At 43.8% G+C, this 12,534-nt stretch overlaps 1 protein-coding gene across 2 annotated transcripts in view; it reads left to right on the top strand.

Moving 5' to 3' along the window:
• Window positions 1-12,534, top strand: part of LOC132829900 (synaptotagmin-like protein 1) — an 84,918-nt gene that overhangs the window by 38,732 nt on the left and 33,652 nt on the right. The window lies entirely within an intron of this gene.

Here is a 12,534-nt window from a genome sequence, read left to right as displayed (position 1 = left end):
TCTTTCAAGCAGGTTTCATTTTCAAATCTGATTGTATTTTGCCAGTGGTTGAGTTCATAACGCTATGAAGATTCTATGGAAATAGCAAATCTTTTAAACTGCATGGTAGTTCTGTATGTAGTCAAAAAGTGTCGTGCTGGAAAAGCACAACAGATCAGTCAGCATCCAAAGAGCAGGAGAGTAAACATTTTGGGCATGAGCCTTTCATCAGGAATGTAGTGGGGTGGTGGCCCAAGGGGGCTGAGAGATAAATGGGAGGTGGGGGGGGGGTGTTAAGACACAGGGTAAATTGTCCTGCTTAATTTAAAACCAGCAACACAAAATATTTATCCCGTGTAGTAATCTGCAAAAGTTCGAGTGACCAAGAACTATGGAAAGTAAGAATTAACAACTTTATTTCTTAAAGTATAACAGAATAATTAACAAACCACTATTTACAACTTCTTTCTCTAGCCTATCTTTTACCTTCATTTCTATAATACTACTCAGCTAAAACTCCCAATTAAGATTTACAAAACAACATTTCTTATCTCAAAACCAGGCAGCTTTCATTCTTCTATTCGGATCTTCCTGTGTCTTCTGATGTTTTTCTTAAGAATTTCTTCATCATTGGTTATTTGATCAAAAAGGTGCCATTTTAAGAGAGCTATTTTTCAGGCAGTCTGTTTTCAGCCTGGGCTTGTCAGTTCTCCTCTCAACTGTTTAATATTCCCCTGTTTTTATACCCCAGAGCATTGGATTGTGTTATTGGGTTTTAAGATTGAATTGAGTATATTGACAATCTTGGTTGGAAATTGGTATTTTTTATTGGGCACAATTTACACTGATGGGCAGAATTTGAATTTGTTTTTGTCTCCAGGCAATAAACTACGCAAATTGTTCAGCCCAGTGTTACATACATTGTGTTGTTATTGAATACACTTGGTGCTGTGTCCAGTAGCTCTGCTTTTAACTCTTAAAGGTACACCCACATCTTCATAACAAGGGCTGGGGGAAGGGAGCTTGGAAGGTGATATGTAGATGATGGTGATACATCGAAATAGGGGATGGAGCAGAAGGAAGATGGACATAGAGCATTACTGCGCAGTGCAGGCCCTTCGGCCCTTTATGTTTTGCCAACCTGTGAAACAAATCTGAAGCCCATTCAAATCCACTATTCCATTATCATCCATACGTTTATCCAATAACCATTTCAATGCCCTTAAAGTTGGCAAGTCTGCTAATTTTGCAGGCGGGGCATTCCAGGTCCTTACTACTCTTCGAAAAGAACCTACCTCTGACATCTGTCCTATATTTATCACCCCTCAACTTAAAGCTATGTCCCCTCATGCGAGCCATCACCACCTGAGGAAAAAAGGTTGTCATTGTCCATCAGATCTAATTCTCTGATCATCTTTTATGTCTCAATTAAGTCACCTCTCAACCTTCTTCTCTCTAATGAAAACTGCCTAAAGTCCCTTAACCTTTCCTCATAAGACCTTCCATCCATACCAGCCAACATTTCTGGTAAATTTTCCCTGCACCCTTTCCAATGCTTCCACATCCTTTCTATAATGCAGCAACCAGAACTGTACGGAAAACTCCAAGTGCAGCCGCACCAGAGCTTTCTGCAGTTGCAACATGACCTCGTGCCTCCAGAACTTGATCCCTCTACCAATAAAAGCTAACACCATATGTCTTCTTAACAACTCTATTAACCTGGGTGGCAACTTTCAAGGATCTATGCACATGGACACCGATATCGCTCAACTTATCCACACTACCAAGAATCTTACCTGATTTGGAGGTGCCGGTGTTGGAATGGCAAGGTTAAAAATCCCACAACACCGGGTTATAGTCCAACAGGTTTTAATTGGAAGCAGACTAGCTTTCGGAGCATTGCTCCTTCATCAGGTGATAGTGGAGGGCTCAATCCTAACACACAGAATTTATAGCAAAAATTTACAGTGTGATGTAACTGAAATTATACGTTGAAAAATTGATTCTGTTAAGTCTTTCATCTGTTTGAATACCATGATAGTTTCACTTCTTTCATGTGTAAATCACAAAACTTTTTCAAAAAAGTTGCATTCTCAGGCTAGCTGTTAACAATGGGTGTTAGCTAGACAATATGTTGAAGATGTCAGCCCCCTGTGTTCTGTCTATGCCATGATGTTTGGATTGATTCTAATTTAAAAAGTGAGATAACCGAGTTCTACATTAATACATGCAGTTTTTGAGCAAAGGACAATGTAACACTGCAAGTACAAATTCACCCCACAAAATGAGTGCATGTGGGTTTTTGTCTGTGTATGTGTGTCTGTCTAGGTGGGGGGTTGAGTGTGAGAAAATGTGTTGTAGTGAGTGTAGAGTGTCTTAAGTCTGTGAGGGGCTACATGTGGGGTTGTGTGTGGGTGTCTGTGTGCGCATCGGTGTGTATAGGAGTGCTCGTGTGTGTTTGTGTATAGTACAGTGGTGGTCACCTGTAATGTGACATGTATGCAAGGTCCCGCATGAGGCCCTCCCTATGGGAACCTAACTTAGCTAGCAGCCTCTGCTTGGCCACTTTTCACTGCTGCCTATCCCAAAGTCTGCCTTGGAGGATGGTCACCCAAAGGTCCAAGGTCAAATATCCTGGACCACTGAAGTGTTCCCCAACTGGGAGGGAACACCCCTGTCTGTTGATTGTTGTGCGGCGCCCATTCATCCGTTGTCGTAGCCTTTGCTTGTTTTCCCCAATGTACATTGTTTACGGGCATCCTTGCCTGCAACTTATAAGATAGACAACGTTGGCTGAGTCACATGAGTACCTGCCATATACAAGGTGGGAGGTGTCCCCACGCATAATAATGGTATCTATATCCACACTCTGACATGTCTTGCAGCGCATACCGTGACAGGGTTGTATGGAGTTGTCCTGACAGCCGGGCAGCTTGCAACGAACAGTGACCTGTTGGAGTTTTGGTGGTTGTTTAAAGGAAGTAGTGGAGGTGTGGGGAAGGTCTTGGTGAGGTGCTCATCCTCATTGATAATGTGTTGCAGGTCACGAAGAACATAGCGTAGTTTTTCAGCTCCTGGGAAATACTGAACAAATCTTAGCATTAGCCCAATACTCTATATTCCTGTTACTCCTTCCGAAGTGAATCACTTCACACTTTTCCGCATTTAATACCATTTATCACCTCTCAGCCCAGCTCTGCAGATTATCCGTGTCTCTCTGTAATGTGCAACATCCTTCTGTTCTGTCCACGGCTCCACTGACCTTAGTGCCATCTGCAAATTTGCTAACCCATCCTTCTATGCCCTCATCCAGGTCGTTTATAAAAATGACAAACAGCAGTGGCCCCAAAACAGATCCTTGCAGTACATCACTAGTAACTGAACTCTAGGATGAACATTTCTCATCAACCACCACCCTTTGTCTTCTCACAACCACTCAATTTCTGATCCAAACCGCTAAATCACTCTCAATCCCATACCTCCATATTTTCTGCAATAGCCTACCGTGGGGAACCTTATCAAACACTTCACTGAAATCCATGTCCACTACATTAACCGCTTTACCTTCACCCACCTGTTTGATCACCTTCTCAAAAAACTCAAGGTTTGTGAAGTACAACCTACCCTTCATAAAACCGTGTTGACTATCCCTAATCAAACTATTCCTTTCTAGATGATTATAAATCCTATCTGTTATAATCCTTTCTAACACTTTCCCCACAACTGAAGTAAGGCTCACAGGCCTATAATTACCAGGGCTGGCTCTACTCCCCTTGAACAGTTTTCGGGCATTATTCCTGTAGACAATGACGACATAAATATCAAAGCCAAAGGCTGTGTAATCTCTTCCCTGGATTCACAGAGAATCCTAGGATAAAAATCCCATTTGGCCCAGGGGACTTATCTATTTTCACACTTTCCAAAATTGCTAACATTTCCTCCTTTATGAACCTCAATCCTGACCTCTTATTCCTGACATACCTATAGAAAGCTTTAGGGTTTTCCTTGATCTACCTGCCAAAGACTTCTCATGTTCCCTCCTGGCTCTTAGCTCTCTTTTTAGGTCCTTCCTGGCTAACTTAGCTCTCAAGCACCCGAGCTGAGCCTTCACATCTGATCTTTACATTAGCATCCTCCTTCATCTTGACAAGAGATGCAACTTCTTTAGTAAACCATGGTTCTATCGCTCGGTCACTTCCTGCCTGCCTGACAGATACTTACTTATCAAGGACACACATTAGCTGTTTCTTGAACAAGCTCCACATTTCAATTGTGCCCATCTCCTACAGTTTCCTTCCCCATCCAATCCATCTAAATCTTGCCCAATCACCTCAGCCTTTTCCCCCAGCTATAAATCTTGCCCTGCGGTATATACCTATTCCTTTCTATTGCTAAAGTAAACATGACTGAATTGTGGTCACTATCACCAAAGTGCTCACCAACCTCCAAATCTAACACCTGGCCTGATTCATTACCCAGCACCAAATCCAATATGGATTTGCCTCTTGTTGGCCTATTTACATACGGTGTCAGGAAACCTTCCTCTATACGTTAGACAAAACTGACTCATCTAAAGTACTCTAACTATAGCATTTCCAGTCAACATCTGGAAAGTTAAAGTCCTCCATAACAGCCACCCTGTTACTTTCACTCCTATCCAGATTCATCTTTGCAATCCTTTTCTCTGGAACTTTTCGGAGGCCTGTAGAAAACACCCAACAGGGTGACCTCTCCTTTTCTGTTTCTAACCTCAGCCCATATTATCTCAGTAGATGAATCCTCACCAAGCGTCTTTTCTGCCACTGTAGTACTGTCCTTGACTAACCATGCCATGCCTCCCAAGCAGGCAGGAAGGTGGTTTGAAGTGTATCGACTTCAACAGCAGGAGCATCTGAAATAAGGGGGGGGGGGGGTGAACTTCTAGCATGGGTTGGTACCTCGGACTTCAAAGTTGTGGCCATTTCTGAGACATGGATACAGCAGGGACAGAAATGCTTGTTGCCGGTTTCAGGGTGTAGGTGTTTCAGTAAGATCAGATAAGGTAATAAAAGAATGCATCAGTTTCTGCCTAATTTCATCAGTCTCCTCATCTCCCCTCACATCCCCTCCCCTCCCCTTATTCCAGATCTAACCCTCCAACTCAGCACTGCCCTCTAGAACTATCTTACCTGTCCATCTTCCTTCCCATGTATCTGCTACACCACCCCCCCCCCCCCCCCAAAAAAAACCTATCACCATCACTCCCCACCTTCATCAAGAGTCAAATATTCATAGAGATGGACAGCATGGGAACAAACCCTTCGGTCCAACCTGTCCATGCCGACCAGATATCCCAACCCCATCTAGTCCCACCTGCCAGCACCCGGCACATATCCCTCCAAACCCTTCCTATTCATATACCCATACAAATGCCTCTTAAATGTTGCAATTGTACCAGCCTCCACCACATCCTCTGGCAGCTTATTCCATGCATGTACCACCCTCTGCGTGAAAAGGTTGCCCCTTAGGTCTCTTTTATATCTTTCCCCTCTCACCCTAAACGTACGCCCTCTAGTGCTGGACTCCCCGACCCCAGGGAAAAGACTTTGTCTACTTATCCTATCCATGCCCCTCATAATTTTGTAAACCTCTATAAGGTCAACCCTCAGCCTCCGACGCTCCAGGAAAAACAGCCCCAGCCTGTTCAGTCTCTCCCTGTAGCTCAAATCCTCCAACCCTGGCAACATCCTAGTAAATCTTTTCAGAACCCTTTCAAGTTTCATAACATCTTTCTGATAGGAAGGAGACCAGAATTGCACGCAATATTCCAATAGTGGCCTAACCAATGTCCTGTACAGCTGCAACATGACCTCCCAACTCCTGTATTCCATACTCTTCCAATAAAGGAAAGCATACCAAACGCCGCCTTCATTATCCTATCTACCTGTGACTCCACTTTCAAGGAGCTATGAACCTGCACTCCAAGGTCTCTTTGTTCAGCAACACTCTCTAGGACCTTACCATGAATTGTATAAGTCCTGCTAAGATTTGCTTTCCCAAAATGCAGCACCTCACATTTATCTGAATTAAACTCCATCTGCCACTTCTCAGCCCATTGGCCCATCTGGTCCAGATCCTGTTGTAATCTGAGGTAATCCACTTTGGTGTCCACTACACCTCCAATTTTGGTGTCATCTGCAAACTTACTGACTGTACCTCTTATGCTCTCATCCAAATCATTTATGTAAATGACAAAAGGTAGAGGACCCAGCACCGATCCTTGTGGCACTCCACTGGTCACAGGCCTCCAGTCTGAAAAACAACCCTCCACCACCACCCTCTGTCTTCTACCTTTGAGCCAGTTCTGTAACCAAGTGGGTAGTTCTCCCTGTATTCCCTGAGATCTAACCTTGCTAATCAGTCTCCCATGGGGAACATTGTCAAAAACCTTACTGAAGTCCATAAAGGTCACATCTACTGCTCTGCCCTCAGTCTTCTTTGTTACTTCTTCAAAAACCTCAATCAAGTTTGTGAGACATGATTTCCCATGCACAAAGCCATGTTGACTATCCCTAATCAGACCTTGCCTTTCCAAATACATATACATCCTGTCCCTCAGGATTTCCTCCAACAACTTGCCCACCACTGAAGTCAGGCTCATCGTTCCCTGGCTTGTCTTTACTGCGCTTCTTAAACAGTGACACCACGTTTGCCAACCTCCAGTCTTCTGGCACCTCACCTGTGACTATCGATGATACAAATATCTCAGCAAGAGGCCCAACAATCGCTTCTCTAACTTCCCACAGAGTTCTCGGGTACACCTGATCAGGTCCTGGGGATTTATCCACCTTTAACCATTTCAAGACATCCAGCACTTACTCTTCTGTGATCTGAACATTTTGCAAGATGTCACCATCTATTTCCCTATAGTCTATATCTTCCATATCCTTTTCCACAGTAAATACTGATGCAAAATATTCATTTAGTATTAACCCCATTTTCTATGGCTCCACACAAAGGTCGCCTTGCTGATCTTTGAGGGGCCCTATTCTCTCCGTAGTTACCCTTTTGTCCTTAATATATTTGTAAAAACCCTTTGGATTCTCCTTAATTCTATTTTCCAAAGCTATCTCCTGTCCCTGTTTTGCCCTCCTGATTTCTCTGTTAAGTATACTCCTACTTCCTTTATACTCTTCTATCTATCCTGTCTATACCTGAAATATGCTTCCTTCTTTTTCTTAACCAAACCCTCAATTTCTTTCATCATCCAGCATTCCCTATACCTACCAGCCTTCCCTTTCACCCTGACAGGAATATACTTTCTCTGGATTCTTGTTATTTCCTTTCTGAAGGCTTCCCATTTTCCAGCCGTCCCTTTACCTGTGAACATCTGCCTCCAATCAGCTTTCAAATGTTCTTGCCTAATACCGTCAAAATTGGCCTTCCTCCAGTTTAGAACTTCAACTTTTAGATCTGGTCTATCGTTTTCCATCACTATTTTAAAAAAGAATAGAATTATGGTCGCTGACCCCAAAGTGCTCCCCCACTGACACCTCAGTCACCTGCCCTGCCTTATTTCCCAAGAGTAGGTCAAGTTTTGCACCTTCTCTAGTAGGTACATCCACATACTGAATCAGAAAATTGTCTTGTACTCACTTAAGAAATTCCTCTCCATCTAAACCTTTAAGACTATCACAGTCCCAGTCGATGTTTGGAGAGTTAAAATCCCCTACCATAACTACCCTATTATTCTTACAGATAGCTGAAATCTCCTTACAAGTTTGTTTTTCAATTTCCCTCTGACTATTGTGGGAGGGGGGTCCAAAATACAATCCCAATAAGGTGATCATCCCTTTTCTTATTTCTCAGTTCCACGCAAATAACTTCCCTGGATGTATTTCCGTGAATATCCTCCCTCGGCACAGCTGTAATACTGTCCCTTATCAAAAATGCCACTCCCCCTCCTCTCTTGCCTCCCTTTCTATTCTTCCCGTAGCATTTGTGTCCTGGAATATTAAGCTGCCATTCCTGCCCATCCCTGAGCTATGTTTCTGTAATTGTTATGATATCCCAGTCCCATGTTCCTAACCATGCCCTGAGTTCATCTGCCTTCCCTGTTAGGCCCCTTGCATTGAAATAAATGTAGTTTAATTTATTAGTCCTACCTTGTCCCTGCCTGCCCTGACTGTTCGTTTGTTTGTTTGACTCACTTCTGTTCTCTGCTGTACCCATCTCAGATCGATCTCTTTCTTCACTATCTCCCTGGGTCCCACACAACCCCCTCCCCCACCTTACTAGTTTAAATCCTCCCAAGCAGTTCTAGAATATTTCCCTGCCAGTATATTAGTCCCCTTCCAATTTAGGTGCAAACCGTCCTTCTTGCATAGGTCACTTCTACCCTAAAAGAGATTCCAATGATCCAAAAATGTGAATCCTTCTCCCATATACCTGCTCCTCAGCCATGCATTCATCTGCTCTATCCTCCTATTCCTGCCCTCACGAGCTCATAGCACTGGGAGTAATCCAGATATTACTACCCTTGAGGATTTCCTTTTTTAAATTTCTGCCTAACTCACTGTAATCTCCCTTCAGAGTCTCAACCTTTTCCCTTCCAATGTCGTTGGTTCCAATGTGGACAATGACCACCTGCTGGCCCCTCTCCCCTGTGAGAATATTCTGCACCCTCTCTGAGACATCCTTGATCCTGCCACCAGGGAAACAACACACCATTCTGCTTTTTCTCTGCTGGCCATAGAAACGTTTGTCTGTACCTCGGACGACAGAATTCCCAAACACAATTGATCTCTTGGAAGCCAACGTACCCCTCGTTGCATTAGAGCCAGTTTCAATACCAGAAACTTGGCTGTTTGTGCTCCATTCCCCTGAGAATCCATCACCCCCTACATTTTCCAAAACAGCATACCTGTTTGAAATGGGTATATCCACAAAAGACTCCTGCACTAGCTGCCTACCTCTCTTATCTTTCCTGGAGTTAACCCATCTATGTGACTGTATCTGAGACTTCTCCTCCTCCCCCCCCCATAACTGTCATCCATCACATAGTGTTGCTGTTGCAAATTCCTCATCGCTTCTACCTGTTTCTCCAACCAATCCACTCAATCTGATACAATTCGCATCCAACAGCATTAATGGCAGATATAATCCGCAGTAACCCTTAAACTCTCTTCAAACTCCCACATCAGACAAGAAGTACATATTACTGCAAAGGCCATTTTTGCTCCTTCACAATCTACAGTCCCAGAAAATAACACCATCTTATTCCTCTACAAACACTGCCCCAGGTTAAATTAATAGCTATGGCTTATATTTTAAGTTTAATCAAGAGACTTATCTCCAAAAACACACAATCAAGAAAGAACCCACTGTACTCACTAATACAGCCTTTTTCTTGGACAGACTTAAAGCAACAATTAACTGATCTGATTCTGTGCTGTAAACTTCGCCCAACAGTTCCTCTAAGATTAGTTGTGAATTTCACTGTTTGTTAATTTCCCAGATGCACTAATTCATAAACAGCAAAGGCAGTAACTTTTCTCTCACTCACTGTTTTTTCTTCCAAAGTTCCAAAACAATGCAACAGCATATTAAACAGTAATTGCTGCTGCTGGAATTTGAGGAAATCCCCTCCAACACCTAAAATACCTCAAAAAAGGGAGCAGCTCTTCCAGGCAGAAGTTTTTCCCACCTCCATCTTGGATTACCCAGAATCCTATTTACCTATTGCCTTCCCACCCCCACTCCCATTTATCTCTCAACCCTCTTGGCTTCTCCTCCTGACATTCCTGATGAAGGGCTTATGCCCAAAACATCAACTCTGCTGCTCCTCGGATACTGTCTGACCTGCTGTGCTTTTCCAGCACCACATTTTTTGACTCTGATCTCCAGTATCAGCAGTGCTCACTTTCTCCTACTTCTATATATCGGAGGTTGCAAGCACTTGTGAGGCATTAGCATGTATAAATGCTGAGATTGGACAAGCATGTGCTGCTTATAATTATTTTATCTTTCATATAAATTAGGCTAAACCAGCTAACCATATCAGGAAGGTATTGAATTTCTTGAATGTGTTCAGTTTAGTTCCCTGCAACATTACATTACATGCTAACCATATAGGCCACATCAATCTTCTAATTCTAACATTTTTAATAGCCTAACAGGGTAAAAAAATGAGGTCTGCAGATGCTGGAGATCACAGCTGAAAATGTGTTGCTGGTTAAAGCACAGCAGGTCAGGCAGCATCCAAGGAACAGGAAATTCGACGTTTCGGGCATAAGCCCTTCATCAGGAATGAGGAGAGTGTGCCAAGCAGGCTAAGATAAAAGGTAGGGAGGAGGGACTTGGGGGAGGGGCAATGGAGATGTGATAGGTGGAAGGAGGTCAAGGTGAGGGTGATAGGCCGGAGTGGGGTGGGGGCGGAGAGGTCAGGAAGAAGATTGCAGGTTAGGAGGGCGCCTCAGCACCTGCCTATGGAACCGACTGATCCCACACGGACTCCGAACTACATTCCAACCAACAAAATTTGGCCTCATTTCCCCTCCCCCCACCTTGTCTCAGTCAGTTCCCTCAACTCAGCACCGCCCTCCTAACCTGCAATCTTCTTCCTGACCTCTCCGCCCCCACCCCACTCCGGCCTATCACCCTCACCTTGACCTCCTTCCACCTATCACATCTCCATCGCCCCTCCCCCAAGTCCCTCCTCCCTACCTTTTATCTTAGCCTGCTTGGCACACTCTCCTCATTCCTGATGAAGGGCTTGTGCCCGAAACGTCGAATTTCCTATTCCTTGGATGCTGCCTGACCTGCTGTGCTTTAACCAGCAACACGTTTTCAGCTAATAGCCTAACAGCACATGAACATTTATCAAGTAACAATCATAACATATGTTTGAGCTTAATGTCATTTTGAAAGGAATAAATGTGAAACAGAACCAAGGCTCTAGATTTCAGGAAGGCTCCCTTCAATGCAGTGTGACAGACATTGTTTACAATAAACTGAACAGATGTATCAATGGGTATAAAAACCAGCAGATCAGCCAACAGGAATATGTTCAAAAAAGGTTTACCAAAATAGTGCTTGAACGCCATGGATTAAGTTATGAGGAAAGATTACACAAACTGGGTTTGTCATCCTTGTAATTTCACATGTAAAGGGTTAATTAAACTTTTTCAAACATTAAAAGGAAGAGACAGAACCAGGGGAGAGTGCAATTCCTGCTGGTTGATGAGGCTCAGACTGGAAAGTGTAGATTAAAATCTCTGAACTTTCAGGTGTGAAAGTAAGAAGCATTTCTACACTTAAAAGGTGGGGAGTTTTCTTCTGTAGAGTAACTGGAAGATCAATTCAGTTGCAGATCAGTTTTAAATTTTAAATTTTAAACCTGAAAATCAGACTTATCTATTTACCAAAGTTAAGGGTTGATTGGAACAGGCTTGGCATCCTTCTGCTTTTTCCTGTTTCTTGTCATGTTTGGATGTGGGGCCAAAGAGAGGGAGAGAGAAAAACTACTGCTAAAATGAGAGATGGGGGAGGGGGGGGAAAGAGAGAGAGAGAGAGCGAGAATGTCAAGTGAAAGGGGTAGTGGACCAGTGAAGAGGGGGTGGTGGGGTTGAAGTGAAAGAGAATTGAGGAGGTAAATTGAGAAAGAGAATGGGAGGTATGGCAAAGAGAAAATGGGGGTGGGGGGGGGAGAGAGAATTTGTAGGCTGTCAAAGTGAGAGAGTGAGATTTGGTGGGCAGAGCAAGAGAGAAAGGTGGTGAGGGGGCTGAAGTGAAAGAGAGAATGGGCTTGAGGCAGCAGTCAGAAGTGGGGTGACAAAGCAAGAGAGAGCATGGTGGGGACAAAATAAAAGAGGGGGAGAGTGAGGAGATTATGCAAGAGTGTGCTGGGGCAGGTGAAGAGAGAAAAAGAAAGTTAGAGCCAAACGCATGACAGCAGGAGGGCTATGAGTGTGGGAGGGGTGAAAAGCAAGAGCGTGTAGAATGAATGAATGTTTTTATGGTAGTGTGTCTGTTCTAGTGGAAATACAATAAAATGCAGTGAAATGACGGGCTGATGCACAAGAGTGTCAGGATGGTGATGCACAGGAGAATGTGGGGGTGTGAATAGTGAAACCATATTGGGGAATATGAAAATGAGAGAAATGTTGGGCAAAGTGCAAGAAAAGTCAGGAGGAGTAAGAGTGTGGGGAATGAATGATAAGAGTGTGGAGGACAAAGGACAACTGTGTGGAGGGGATGAAGCATGAGACAACATATAAGTGATGAAGGGCAAGAGTATGGGGAACTGTGAGGGTAGGCATCAAAGGACAACAGTGTGGGGGGGGCAAAGTGGGGAGAGAGTATTAAGAGGAGAGAACTGTGTGATGAGAATATGTGAGGAGGCAGAGAGTGAGAATAAGTGGTGAAGACGAATAGAGGGGTGTGAGTAAAGGGAATGAGTAGGATGAATAGGGTGGGCGCATGAGAGTCAGCAAACAAATGAGCGACAGAGTGAAGGGAGAGAGAATGGATAGAAGGGGAAGGAAATTGAGGCAGATGTGGAGTATTGGTGGAGGG

This window comes from Hemiscyllium ocellatum, chromosome 30, assembly GCF_020745735.1.
Source record: "Hemiscyllium ocellatum isolate sHemOce1 chromosome 30, sHemOce1.pat.X.cur, whole genome shotgun sequence".
In the NCBI taxonomy this organism is placed as follows: domain Eukaryota; kingdom Metazoa; phylum Chordata; class Chondrichthyes; order Orectolobiformes; family Hemiscylliidae; genus Hemiscyllium; species Hemiscyllium ocellatum.
This window is presented reverse-complemented; position numbering and strand designations above follow the sequence as displayed.